The sequence below is a fragment of the Silurus meridionalis genome, chromosome 1, assembly GCF_014805685.1.
Source record: "Silurus meridionalis isolate SWU-2019-XX chromosome 1, ASM1480568v1, whole genome shotgun sequence".
Taxonomy (NCBI): domain Eukaryota; kingdom Metazoa; phylum Chordata; class Actinopteri; order Siluriformes; family Siluridae; genus Silurus; species Silurus meridionalis.
Genome location: NC_060884.1, coordinates 12,263,188 through 12,276,194, shown reverse-complemented (window position 1 = coordinate 12,276,194; position 13,007 = coordinate 12,263,188). Strand labels below are relative to the sequence as shown.

At 37.0% G+C, this 13,007-nt stretch overlaps 1 protein-coding gene across 3 annotated transcripts in view; it reads right to left on the bottom strand.

The window, feature by feature from the left end:
* Nucleotides 1-11,282, bottom strand: part of frmd4ba (FERM domain containing 4Ba) — a 47,121-nt gene extending 35,839 nt beyond the window's left edge. Inside the window, exons 1-2 of one of the 3 annotated variants that reach the window (XM_046852886.1) lie at nucleotides 11,187-11,282; nucleotides 11,018-11,091 (exon numbers count right to left, since the gene is read on the bottom strand). The gene's annotated coding sequence lies outside the window, so the exon portion shown is untranslated. Of the gene's footprint in view, nucleotides 1-4,621; nucleotides 4,641-11,017 lie in introns of those variants that run through there. The other 2 variants (XM_046852877.1, XM_046852896.1) reach the window with 2 other exon arrangements.
* Nucleotides 11,283-13,007: the final 1,725 nt, after the last annotated feature.

The following is a 13,007-nucleotide window of genomic DNA, read 5'->3' as shown; positions in this document are numbered from 1 at the left end:
ACGATGGTCCCTTTTCATTCACATATAAAATAAGTACATATAGTAAGTGGACTAGGTGTATAAGTATAAAAAAATTGCATTTTTCTATTATGTCTCTTTTTCCCTCACTTCTACACTCACAGCAACACTCTTCTGGCAAGTGTATCCAAATGTAGACATCAAATTGATGGATGTTAATTAGTACAGGTTTGGACCATACACAGTAGCAGACAAAGAGGACTATTGGCAACACCTTTCCTAATCACAGGAGACATTTTTGATTCCACTGATTCAGGTGTTTGGAATAGAGCAGTCTTTCAACGTTTCAGCTTTCAAGAGTGAGGGACAATGTGTGAAGGAGGAGCAGGAAGAAGCCTGTTTGCTTCAGTAAAAAAATGAGCCTGTGTCAGCTCTCTGAGGTTCAGCTTGTAGTCGTAGACAACACAGTAGTGAGCACAGACCAAAACAAACACTCCCACATCCCCAGTTTACACACTTAATCCTTCTAAAACACATAGACACATATATACACACAAACACACACACTCACACATGTAAAAAAGTGTGAAAAAAAAAAAACACGTTTAATAAAGAGGCAGAGTTGCTTAGATTAAGAGATTACAATGTAAAAAAATTCACCAATCTGTGAAATATGTGTCTACAAATTGTGAAACAACTTTGGAATAATGTCTCTCAACATCAAATTATCAAGGACTTATCTCATCTACAGTACATATGATCATCAAGAGATTCCAAGAGAAAATCTCTCTGCGCAGGGGATAAGGGCAAAAATGAATATTAAATGTAGGTGATCTTTGGGTCCTGAGATGGCACTGCACTAAAAACAGGCTTCTGTAATGGAAATCACTGCATGGGCTCAGAAACACCTCCAGAAGTTATTGTCCATTAACACGGTTTGCCATACCATCCACAAATGCAGGTTAACGCTCTATCATGCAAAGAAGTCAGAGTGGTAACAGTTGTACCGATCGTATTCACTGGTCTGGAAGTGCCGAACAAACCCATTTCCTGGGCTGAAACAGGATAGCTAGCTTCGGGGTTGGCTGACCTCTCCTCACGGTGTATAGCTTTTCTTGAAAATTTAGAAAATTGACCAAATCAATTTTTCTTCATCAATAGGCATATAAAAATCTAACTCAGATGTATTAATGTGTGCAGAGCGCTAAACAAGTGTTTTGCCAGTCAAACTTGGCTGTAACAGTTTCCCTCTATCCAACCAATCAGAGGATGGAAAAATGCTGACTCTATTTTGGGCCAGCTAGCTGGTCCTGTGAGGCGAATATGAAATCTAATTGGTTGAATAAATAGAGCTTTTTCTTAAGGAGACTGTGATAAAAAGCAAGCAGAATAGACTTTGCAGGCCCTGGGCAGATTAGATTGACATGGCAGCACATGGAGGCTGAAATCTGATTGAACAAAAAATGTAACATCCACATACACGTACTGGAAGCAGTGCAGCCAAGAGAAACGCTACGAAATGAAGAGAAAAAACTGTTGGGAATAAATTAATACAATTTCATGGAACAAATTGTCGTGTTTGTCTGAATATCAGTATATTCAACAGACAAAGACACAATGGAGGCCGAGTGCACTTAATCACCGTTTTCTTCTTTACCCAATAACCATTCAGCAGTATATACACAGGGTCAGACAGCACCACCAACAGCACAAAACAACAATTGCAGGATTAACCCAATTCTGAACAATGAATACATAACACAAATATTAGAATTTAGGTTGTAAATGTAGGTTAGTGCTTCTGAGTGTTTAGGCCAGCAGATGAAACTTGGCTGGCCCTGACCGCCCGCCACTGGTGAACATGATCCAAACATTATCCTGAATCGTATGTACAGGCTTTAAAGTAAAATATGCATATATATATATGTATATATATATATATATATGGCTTGGCAATAGACTCTGGGGGTATGAACCTAGCCTGCCTGCAATCCAGACCTTTCACAGGTTGGAACATTTGCCAAATTATGAAACAAAAAAACAACAAAGAAACCCCAAGACTGTTAAGTAGCTAGAATCAGATACAAATGACACAACATTTTTCTCCCAAAACTCCTGCAACTGGTCTCATTAGTTCCCAAATGTATACGGACAGATGCTACACAGGGGAAAACATAGCTCTGTTCCATAGCTCTATATTCGCTGATTCTCTGTGTATGTACTGAACTTGTACAACTGTACGGAAATTGCACCGAACCGTGACTTAAAAACCGAGGTACATACCGAACCGCGAATTTTGTGTACCATCACAACCCCCTAAAAAAAATTTCATATATATATATATATATATATATATATATATATATATATATATATATATATATATATATAGTATATATAATATATGAAATTTTTTTTTGAAATAACTAAAATAACTTGCAGTGGGAACACTGAATAGGTTGTCCAGTACATCTGTCAATTCTTGCCCCTGGTTTTTGTCTGGTATTCCTAGTTCAGCTGGACAATTCATGATGACCTCATACCCTGACTCACAGTTGTCCATCAGTGTCATCTGTGTGACCTCAGCATTGTAAAGACTCTATACATCAGGGGTTGTACAGACATATCTTTTCACTGCAATAGCAATTACTCTTTATGATACATGCTGCTAAACCTTAAGGGCTTATTATCTGTTTTTCAATATTGTGCTGTTTTAGGAAACACCCACAATGCATTGCTCAACCAAGTACCTACTGTTATTGCACAGGTTAAAGCCGTAGAGGGCAGGAAGTCTTTTAATACGTTTAATTAATTGATAAAGTATTTAGGTATTTATTTATGTTCAACACACACTTACACATCCTTTTTTTAAAGGCTGTTTCTCTCATTTTCGTGATCACATTCACACAATGTAAAATGTGTGAAACTCTCACAGTGCTGAAAAGGAATCAAAACTACATCTACTGTACATGACTCACACAAACCTGATGGGCAAGAATCTGTATGGTGTTTAAAATCCACACATTACACATGCATAAACACACGTCCCAAGTCCATACTGACTGACTACAACTGCTTAATTACTTAATAAACTACAGATTATTACATCAAAATATCCATGATGATTTGGGTTGAGAGTTAATATTAATCATATGCTCAGTTCAATAGTAGACTTTACCCTCTAAGTCACATTTTATTGAAGCTTTTTTTCATAAACCAAGTGTTCACCGAAAAAAAAAAAAATCTGAACAAGTCTGATAAAAGCACAAGAAGAAATGTTTTGTGCAGGAAAAGGCCCCTCCTTTTGTTAGTCGCGACAGCATGTCTGGCTCTGCCACTACTGAACCATTGAGATGTCCATATAGACTAAGATTTGGGGTTTTGCTCTTGGCATTGGGCTACAGAAAAGCACATCACAGAGCAAGCTATGAACCGTGGTAAACAGTGTGTGCCTAACACAGATGCCACGGAGCAGAAGGAGGAGGTAAACGATGCCACTGCCTAACGTCACTTGCATGCTGTCCCTCTGCCCCCGCTAATAAGGTCTCTGAGGGACAGCACAGATGCTAAGCTTTAGCAAGAAAGAAAGGCAAAATAGAGAGGAGAAGAAAAGGGGTGTTGGGTTTAAATATCACATGCAATAGATGAATAGATTGCCTTAGCGTCCCAGTATGGACCAGTGTGACCTGAGGGGATATGTACCTCCCTGTAAAACCACAGTGATCTTTTCACATTCTATCACTTTATAAGAATATTTTTATTATTATTATAATACATACAAATATATCAATAAAGAAAAACTTAAGAGAAAATATAGACATGGGGCAGCTGTTCAAAATGACAGTTCCTGCAAAACACTTGTTAAACTGGTTAAAACACTTTGTGTTGTATTACTACTACTCATGTTCAGTTTCATTAACATCACTTGCCAACTAGGATTACAACTAATCATGGTTAATGGAATCATGAGAACGGTATGTTTCATCAAAACCTAATTTGAATGCCTATTTAGTCACTCAGACAGAAGATGGGACGATACTCAGTGTGTGGGCGGAAACACACACCATGTTAGAGTTCTTGGTTACAAACACTATTGCCATTTCAAATATTTATATATCTATATGAATTAGAAAAACTCTAATTACTATTAAAAAATACATAATATATGCACATATATGTTAAAGGGTATGTACATTAAATATATATATATATATTGAATATATATATATATTGAATATATATATATATATATATATATATATATATATATATATATATATATATATATATATATATATAATCCTCAGAGTTCTTTTGCAATGAGGTGCCATGTTGAACATCCAGTGGTCAGTATGAGAGAATTGTACTCAAATTGTTGTTATAAAATATACAGAAATTTGCATGGTCTTGTCAAGAAGGAACCTGATAAATAGGACATGTGGCTTTGATTGGTTAAATGACATTCAGCTTTTATCACTTAGGGTGTACTCACTTTTGTTGCCAGCTATTTTGACATTAATGGCTGAATGTTGAGTAATTTTCAGATGACAGTAAATCTATACTGTTATACAAGCTACACATTGACTACTTTAAAGTATATCCAAGTTTCAATTTTTATTGTATTGTCTCTTGAGAACATATAATAAAATGGAAAATCATATACCTTTACAGTCTGTTGATGATTCTATTCAGGTATTTTCAAAAGTTGAATTAATCTGTCTTCGAAAAAAAAAAAAAAAAAAAAAGATATTCTTAATAATGGATTCATTCATTTAGAGCCATCCCTTCATCACTCTTAATTCTTAACACATTTTTGTTACAAGAACTGTTTGTGCTCCACTATCCTTCTTCCTGTTGACTCAAATGGAATGCTACTTTGAAATAAGGAAGTGTTGTCAAAACACGAATCAGGACTATGCAACACCTCACGCTTATTACAACACAGCATGCTTATTTAACTGTGAAAATGCTGTATTGCATTAAGTTGACTACATCTTAATTTATTTAACCTTAAATTAATATTTAAACCTAAAAATTAATATCAATGGACTGGATTTAATCAACTAAAAAAAACAGCTAGGAGAAGGAAAGCCTTTACCTCTAAAATTCATGTTTAATAAACTTTTGGGAAGCTCATGGGAAGAATAAGGCCAAAGTCCACTTCATGTTGCAACAAATCTGTCAAGGGTTAGGCACAGTTCATCCATTAAGCTTTACTGCTTTGGGTGTGCATTAGGTTAAACCTTTCCTGTCAAGAGCCTCTATATTGTTTTCCCTAATATTGTCAAACATTGTATTTACATTAAATTGCAATCACATTTAAATTGCATTCATTTTCCATTTTCCACCAATTAAACAATCATGAGGGTTGTAAACTGTTCCAATCTTTGAGCTATTTTTATCACTATAACACAATTACATAAGGGATCATCTACACAAAGTGGAGGCAAACAACCACCTTATACGAAGCGGAGTGCATTTAAAACGTATAATAAACTTGCCAATGAACTTGGACTGTTTGCAACTGTAACTGTATAGTACTATGGTTGCAATTACATTTAGGTGATTAAACTGAATAGACTGGTTTGAACGAACACCTTCCAGCCAATTAGTATCAGGCATTCAGGCAGACTATGGTACTGTTTACAACCTCTTTTATTAGCAACATTTGGGGTTATTTAAACGTTTTTTATTTTTACTGTTGTTATTATTAATATTAGTATTAATACCATTGTTATTACTGAATTAATTAATTTCTTTTCATTGTGCATATGTGCCAAAGTTATATGGCTACATAGGTTTACCCTACATCTAAACTTTGTTCTTTCGAGGTATCACTAACATTAGGTCATGGTTCATCACCTTTCTCCACACCTAATTATTCCCTCATCATCCTGGAGTCAATTGCACTGTATATAGAGTCAGCTGATATTTAACAACGTTTAGAGTTTGGGAGCAGTGGTCTCAGCAACACACTCTAAAAGCATCAGGTTTCAGCTCAAGCTCAGGTCATATTGTTAGTGAGACTGACACCATTGTGCTCTAGGTCATTTTCATTAGCAGACAAAGCTATAGCATAGCACAGTGCTTTCTTTAAGGGCAGTGAAAGATGGTAGAAGAGGAAAATACACCACGACCTAGTGTACACCTGCGGCTGGTGCAACTCTACACCATACACTGCAACAGTTTTCTTACACAAGATTTTAAAATGTGTCTATGGAGAATATTTTTACATTAGTTTTTAGCCTTGTCAACCTTTTTCTTTTAACTTCCAGTCTTGTGTGCTCTTACGATAGTACAGTCATTATGAGATCCTCAGTGACATGGCAAAATGTCATGGCACAATTGTGTAAATGGAGTTAACAAAAGAAAGGGCTGATTCATAGCAGGAAATCCTGTCTCATCACCTCTCTGGATATTTCATTCAGCAGAAGAGAATGCACGGGTCATTGGGTATTGCGAAATGCTCTTCTCTGAAATTAATTATGTTTCCACTGCACTGAACTCTATACCGGGTAATCATTTTCTAATGAAGGCCTGAAATAGTCAGCTTGTTCACATTAAACACTATGTGGGGTCAATGAGGCTGTCAGGCACAGGTGATCTTTTTCTTCTGAAGCTATCTTCTCAAAGTTAACCAAGCCGGTTCTAATCAGAAGGAATATCTAGCTCTGTAAAAAAGGCCTTCTAATTTGGTTCAGTTTTTGAACCAAATTAGCACAACCCTACACAGACATGTTCCAAAATACAGTTATTTATTACAACAGCAAAGAGGGTGCCCATGGTTTTTAGAATTTAAATGTTCAACAAGAACATAACAGATGTGCTGCTTGCCATAATAGATGGGTTTGATTTCATAGCCTTTTTTTGCTATATAGGGTCTATCATTGTTTGTCTCATGTTTCGAATCATATATAATCTAATCTCACACACTCTTTTCAGAAAACAATTGGCAAAGATTTACAAATAGTGTTTAAAAAGGCCTGTAAATGTAATTATTAAAGCGATTAACATTCACAAAGTTGTAATTTCTTGTGAACAGTGAGATCAAACAGGTAGCAACAATGATGTACAGTGGCAGTGTTAAACTTCTTTTGAATTTACAACAGCTAATGGTCAAATTAACAGCACGACTTTCAACCAAAAGCCTGCACTTTATTCAGTATTTGGCTTTTGACTCACCCCACAGTCTAGTCTGACTAATGGTGAGAATATACAACAGTCTAACGTGGTCAGAAAAGCTTGGCCTGAGAGCCTGACATTTCTGCATGCTTCTTTTTTCCTGATTTACACACACCGGGAGAGACAGATACAAAGAAATACAAGAAAAGGGAGGAGGGGTCCTCTATCTCACTCCCACTCAGTACAGTTTACCTCTCCTCCCCCACATTTAACTAGGCCTATTCATCAGGGACATTGCACTTTACCCACGCTGCTCTATTGATTTCTGCTGTTTCCAGACTGTAGGTCATGACTGCTCCCTAGTGCCCTTCTGTTTCTATATACTCCACACTAATGTCTCTCTAGAGAGGAAACACACTCACAAATACACACACTGAGTAGTGGCAACGTCTATCCCATCATCGATGACCCATCCTGCTGAGGTCAATCACTATGGAATTAAATTAACAGTTGCTATTATTTAGATTCTACAGTGGCACCATGTGTATGTGCGTATATGTAGGTGTTCGTGCGTATGTCCTAGTGCGGTACAATTCAGTGATGAATGAGGTAATTACTGAACAAATCATCTTCAATTTTCCCCTCTAGTGCATCAGGTGAATAGCAGACAACTGGGTACTGTAAGAGACAGAGCAGCATGCTTTGTTCTCAGGGTTTTCTGCCCAAGATTTATCCTGATTTATAAATGAAGTGAAAAACGATGCCAGAAATGCAAACACCTGAAGCTCTACAAGAACAGTCTAACCCACCACTCAGAAAGGCCATAAGGCTTGAGGCTACTGCAGCTATATGGTATATTTTCTTTGATTCGCAGGGGGAAAAAAGGCAGTGAAACCTGTTTTAGAGCCGATCCAAGAACATAAACCGAGAAGGAAAAAAAAAACAATGGAAAACTCAGCCGTAAATAGACATCAGAGTGCAACAAGTAACAAAGCAACAAAGACTCACAGCATATTGTAAATGTTTGGTTTGTTTAGCTGCATTACAAGCAATGGGCTTTGAAATGCAGGCTTACATTTATTCTTACAGAACAAATCACCAAAAAGGGCAATGCTCTGAAATCCATTAGGTAAATAATAGATATCATTGGGGAATGCACAGTTTTTAGAGGGGATTTGTTAACAAATGTGCAACCTATTGTTCCATAAACATCCCTGCCAAGAGAAGTACAGCATCCCAGAGGGATCCCACAGCAGCAAAAAGCATCTGCCATCAAGTTGCCTCCGCACACACACACACACACACACACACACACACACACACACACACACACACACACACACACACTCACACATGTGCACAAGGTAAACCAGTGTGTCACTTTGAATTAGCCTAGAAAGCATTTCAGTGACTAATGTAACTAAAGAGACTCACAGATAAAGGAGGGTATTAAAACAATTTTCATGTGTCCATGATAATAATGTAAATCTGTCTACTAATCTTGGTCTACAGTTTTTCACTGAAAGTTTAATCAGACATTAAGGCAAAACACTTTTCATGAAATTCATATTGCAAGGATTAAGTTAGAAGGTTTCTGCAGTTTGTTCTTTATCATGGGATTAAGATTAACACTTATGGTACAGCTACAAATATATGTAATGCATTCACTTGGACACGTTTTGTATTATTGGAAAGATAAACATTTTAATATTATTGATAAATACAAAGCAAAAGGGAGCAAAGTGGGATAGAATGATAACAACAAATCTTTTTCGTCAATACACTAAACATCCAGTCGATCTCAACAGTCAAAGACCCGACTTACATCACAAGGTGGTCATTTCTATTTAAATCAAGCCCAAACCCGGCAGCCCAAACAATATGCAGCAGCACGGTTAATTTGTTCCCTTGAATAATTCGGGGACCTGATGTGACTGCGAACAGCTTGTCTTGTTTTACACTCCTGCTGTAGGCCCACACTGTCCACGACTACAGTTCATATCGTAGCCCAGGCACACTTTAACCGATTCTCTTTAAGTGACTCTTCCTCATTTCCGTGTCCCTTTAGGCCATTCCAGCTGTGACCATTACAGGGGACCTACAGGGCTTCAAATTGATTTCCACTATAAACCTGAAAGCCTGCTTTTGTTTCAGTAACAGACTTTATGGCTCTCCAGAACTCAAAGTCACGCACACCCATGCTGGTCAAATCTATATAAAAATTGCACACATGGATTCCTGCTTCTGCTATAATTATATACTCTACTATATACATTATATCATAGGTTTTCATTCTCGATTAGGATTGTGTCCTTTGTGCAGAGCCTGCACTTGAAAACCTGTCCAACCAGAAACGTGTCACCATAAATTTGCTCATATGTCATATTAGTCATCACAAACAAGACTGGATTTACAACTGTATCAAATAACATTTCACTAATCTCAAATGTGTGAAAAAAAAAATGCTGGAAAAGCAAAGAGGCGAACAAAGTGGCATCCAATGCCAAATAAACACTGACTTTACACAAATCCCCTTCATGCTGAATAGGGCATATAATAACGTCTACATAAAAAAAAGGTTGGATTTTGGAGGCTTTTGTTTTAAATATTAGGAGAATGACTTCTATATGTGAGACCATTAATGTAGCCTGGGAGTCAAAAAACTCGTGTTTTGACTGGGTTTTATTCTTTTGTGTCTGTTAATAGCTTTATTGAATAGGAACAGCTGACCGCATTAAAGGCAACTGAACATCCGAGCCCAAAAATCTGCACAATGCCTGTCTGCTTTTGTTTTGTTTGTTTAGGTGTGTGTGTGTGTGTGTGTGTGTGTGTGTGTGTGTGTGTGTGTGTGTGCATGTGTGTGTGTGCTCTTTTCATAATCAATATAATCCTACCCTCATTACAAGCCTGCATGAAATGTAAGGAACAGTATGTCTGCCCTCAAGTAATGCATCACCTGTGAATTCACACCCGAATCCCTGATGGACTTTTCTTTTCTTTTTTAAGTGTGTCTCCTTCCTGTTGCTTACACAGCATGCCTCTGACATCATCTGCTTCAAATATCCCAATCCTTTCCAACACTTTCTGTAAAAGATCAGTTTTATTAAGACTTGAGGACACTGGTTTAAATCTGGTCTGCGCTCTGTCAGCTTCAGACACAGACCGGATGTCACATGTCCTCCGTTCTCCTATTGTTTGTCTTTCCCAGGAAACGGGAAGTTCACCACCACAGCCAGGAACACTGAAGGGAAAAGTCAAGCTTTTTCATAGAGTTTGGGTCTTTAAAAAAAAAAACACCACCACTCAGGACACTCAAGACCAGAGGGTTTAATCAACATCCACCATGTGTCACTCCAGAAAAAACAAGAGCATGCATGCCTGGTGCTACACAGGTTTTTCCTTAAGATTTGCCAAGTGTTGTGTGATTGGCAACCTGGCACAAGATCATATAACAACACAGCTTTGTAATGAGCTACAACAGAAACATTTTTGTTGCCATGTTTCATAATCAAATCTGCTATCAGATCCCTTTTCTTCCATCACTTCTTCGATAGGATCTGATTGATTTCAAGAAATACTACAATAAAAGAGGAAAGTCAATCTTTTGTCTTAGTTGTCATTGTGTCCTCTTTTCCAGTTCTCCAGGCAGATCATTTACTTTATTCAGTGTCCAGTTCATCCATAATCTCAAATCGTTTTAATAACACTGAGCAGTGCAATACAACACATATAACTACGTATACGCCTATTAGATCCTGCATGTCAGGTTTTTGTATATTTTGTATACAAGTTGTATATGAAAAAAGCAGCTTGTCTCAAAGATAACAGAACAGATAAGACACACTTTACATTTTTTTTTTAAAAAGAGATTATTCTTTGTGGCAACTAAAGCAATAAAGGTGGCGATCAGTGGCAGTGAGTGACAAAGCGCGCTCACCTCTCAGATCTGTTCCAGTCCAGTGTCAGGTCCCGGTATTGTCTTTCTCTCTTCGCCCGGCTTTATACTACAGCCTCATATCCCGTAAGGAAAAAAAAACATGAGTCGGTAAACAGTCATTAATGCTGAAATTGGAGCAAATAAAAAAAAAAACGCAATGTGAACATACAATTCTTCCCGATCGCTTTTTTTTGTGTATGTTAGAACGCAGGATCCCGTCGCCACGGTCGCGTCCCATTCACACAAAAGCGCCTCTTCTCCGCCCCTTTACCTCTCAACACACACACACATACACGGGCGCACGCGCGCAAACACACACACACACACACACACACACCAGCCCGGTCTCTCAGTAACGAGTAATTAACAGAGGATTGAAGTAACGAAGTACTTATTTATTGTACTTAAGTAGATTTTTCTGGTATCAGTACTTCACTATTTATTTTTCGGACAACTTTTTCACGCATAACATTTTCACACAAATATCTGTACTTTCTTCTGTTCACATTTTCAAACCAGACTTTAGTTTGAATCTATTTGGTGATATTTTTTCTTTTTATTGCGCGGCTTTTTTTCATCATACCACTGGTGTATTATTTTCTGGTTATCACACACCACAGACGTAGGCTATTAAACAAAGACAACAATGAGCAGGAACATGAAGTACAGCATGGCTAATGTGGATGAGACAGAGGGAGTCAGCGATGTAAACATGACTGAGAACAGAGACATTCCTGATCACCTGATCATCATCTTTTCTCCGATTGTGTTATATCGAAATTAGAACCTTCAGCACAACACACGTTCTTTCTTTACTCGGACGTATGAAAAACAATTCACTCCACCGAAATGTTTTTTATAATCAGTGAACATTTGTTTTGCTGATGCGCCCAGTGTCAAATCAGCACCAAAATCCGCCATGACATCCGGCAATACCTGGGGTCGACAAACGCACTAGCGCGTTTTGTGGCATTTTGCTCTCAAAATGAATTAAAATTACCGTCATACAGATGAAAGCAATACATCATTCAAAACTGTAAAGTGTCTACTTTTATATGTATACGATAATATCCAAACATTGTGCTTTTGTAAAATAAAGAAGACACGTGTGGCGCTTTCTGTCATCTCTCTTCACAAACATAAATAAAACAACCTGAATCTCAGTAAATACTTACCTCACAGGCATAATAAATATATGAATAGTAAGCCCAAAATGTCTAGTTTTCTACTGAATAAACCTAAAACATATTCTCTGATTATATAATCTGTATGAAAGTTACTGTTTCTTTGATATCACCTCATTAATCTTCCGTGTGGAAACATAGCAAAGGTTCCGCTTGGTGTCATTATGATTTATGTAATTTAAAACACCATAATTACTCGAAAACATTTAAAAGAATATTTAATCTTTCATCAAACATGCATTTGCATAATGCATCCATATTTGTCCATGCCCATGTTGATTAGAGTTTTAAAAACTTGAAAAGTATTTAGGGTACATTTTAAACAGATAAAAATGTGTGATTAACGGCTACTTTTACCTTAAGTACCTGTTAAAGCCCATCATTTATTACTTTACCTTGAGTAAAAAAGATTTGTCAGTACTTCAACTTTTACCAGAGTCTTTTAAAACATGAGTATCGCTACTTTTACTTTAGCGAAGGATGTGTACTTTTGCCATCTCTGGTAACTGACAACAGCATAACTCATCTAAACCAAATATGAACAATAAAACAATATAATTTTATAGAACTAAATATTAATACACTTTGCATTTCTAGAGTTTTCTGGGGGGTTGAATTCTACCTGTGTTCTGTGTGTGTCATGGTTAGGAGCATTTTGTAAACAAGTGAACATTTTGTGCAACATTATTAATGAGAGTATACGTATAACACTATAACACAATAGTACATAACATGATAACACAAGACCAGTATAGTAAAGCCACTTTACCATGCACTGGCTTATTTAGTTTTGGTGTTACCATTCT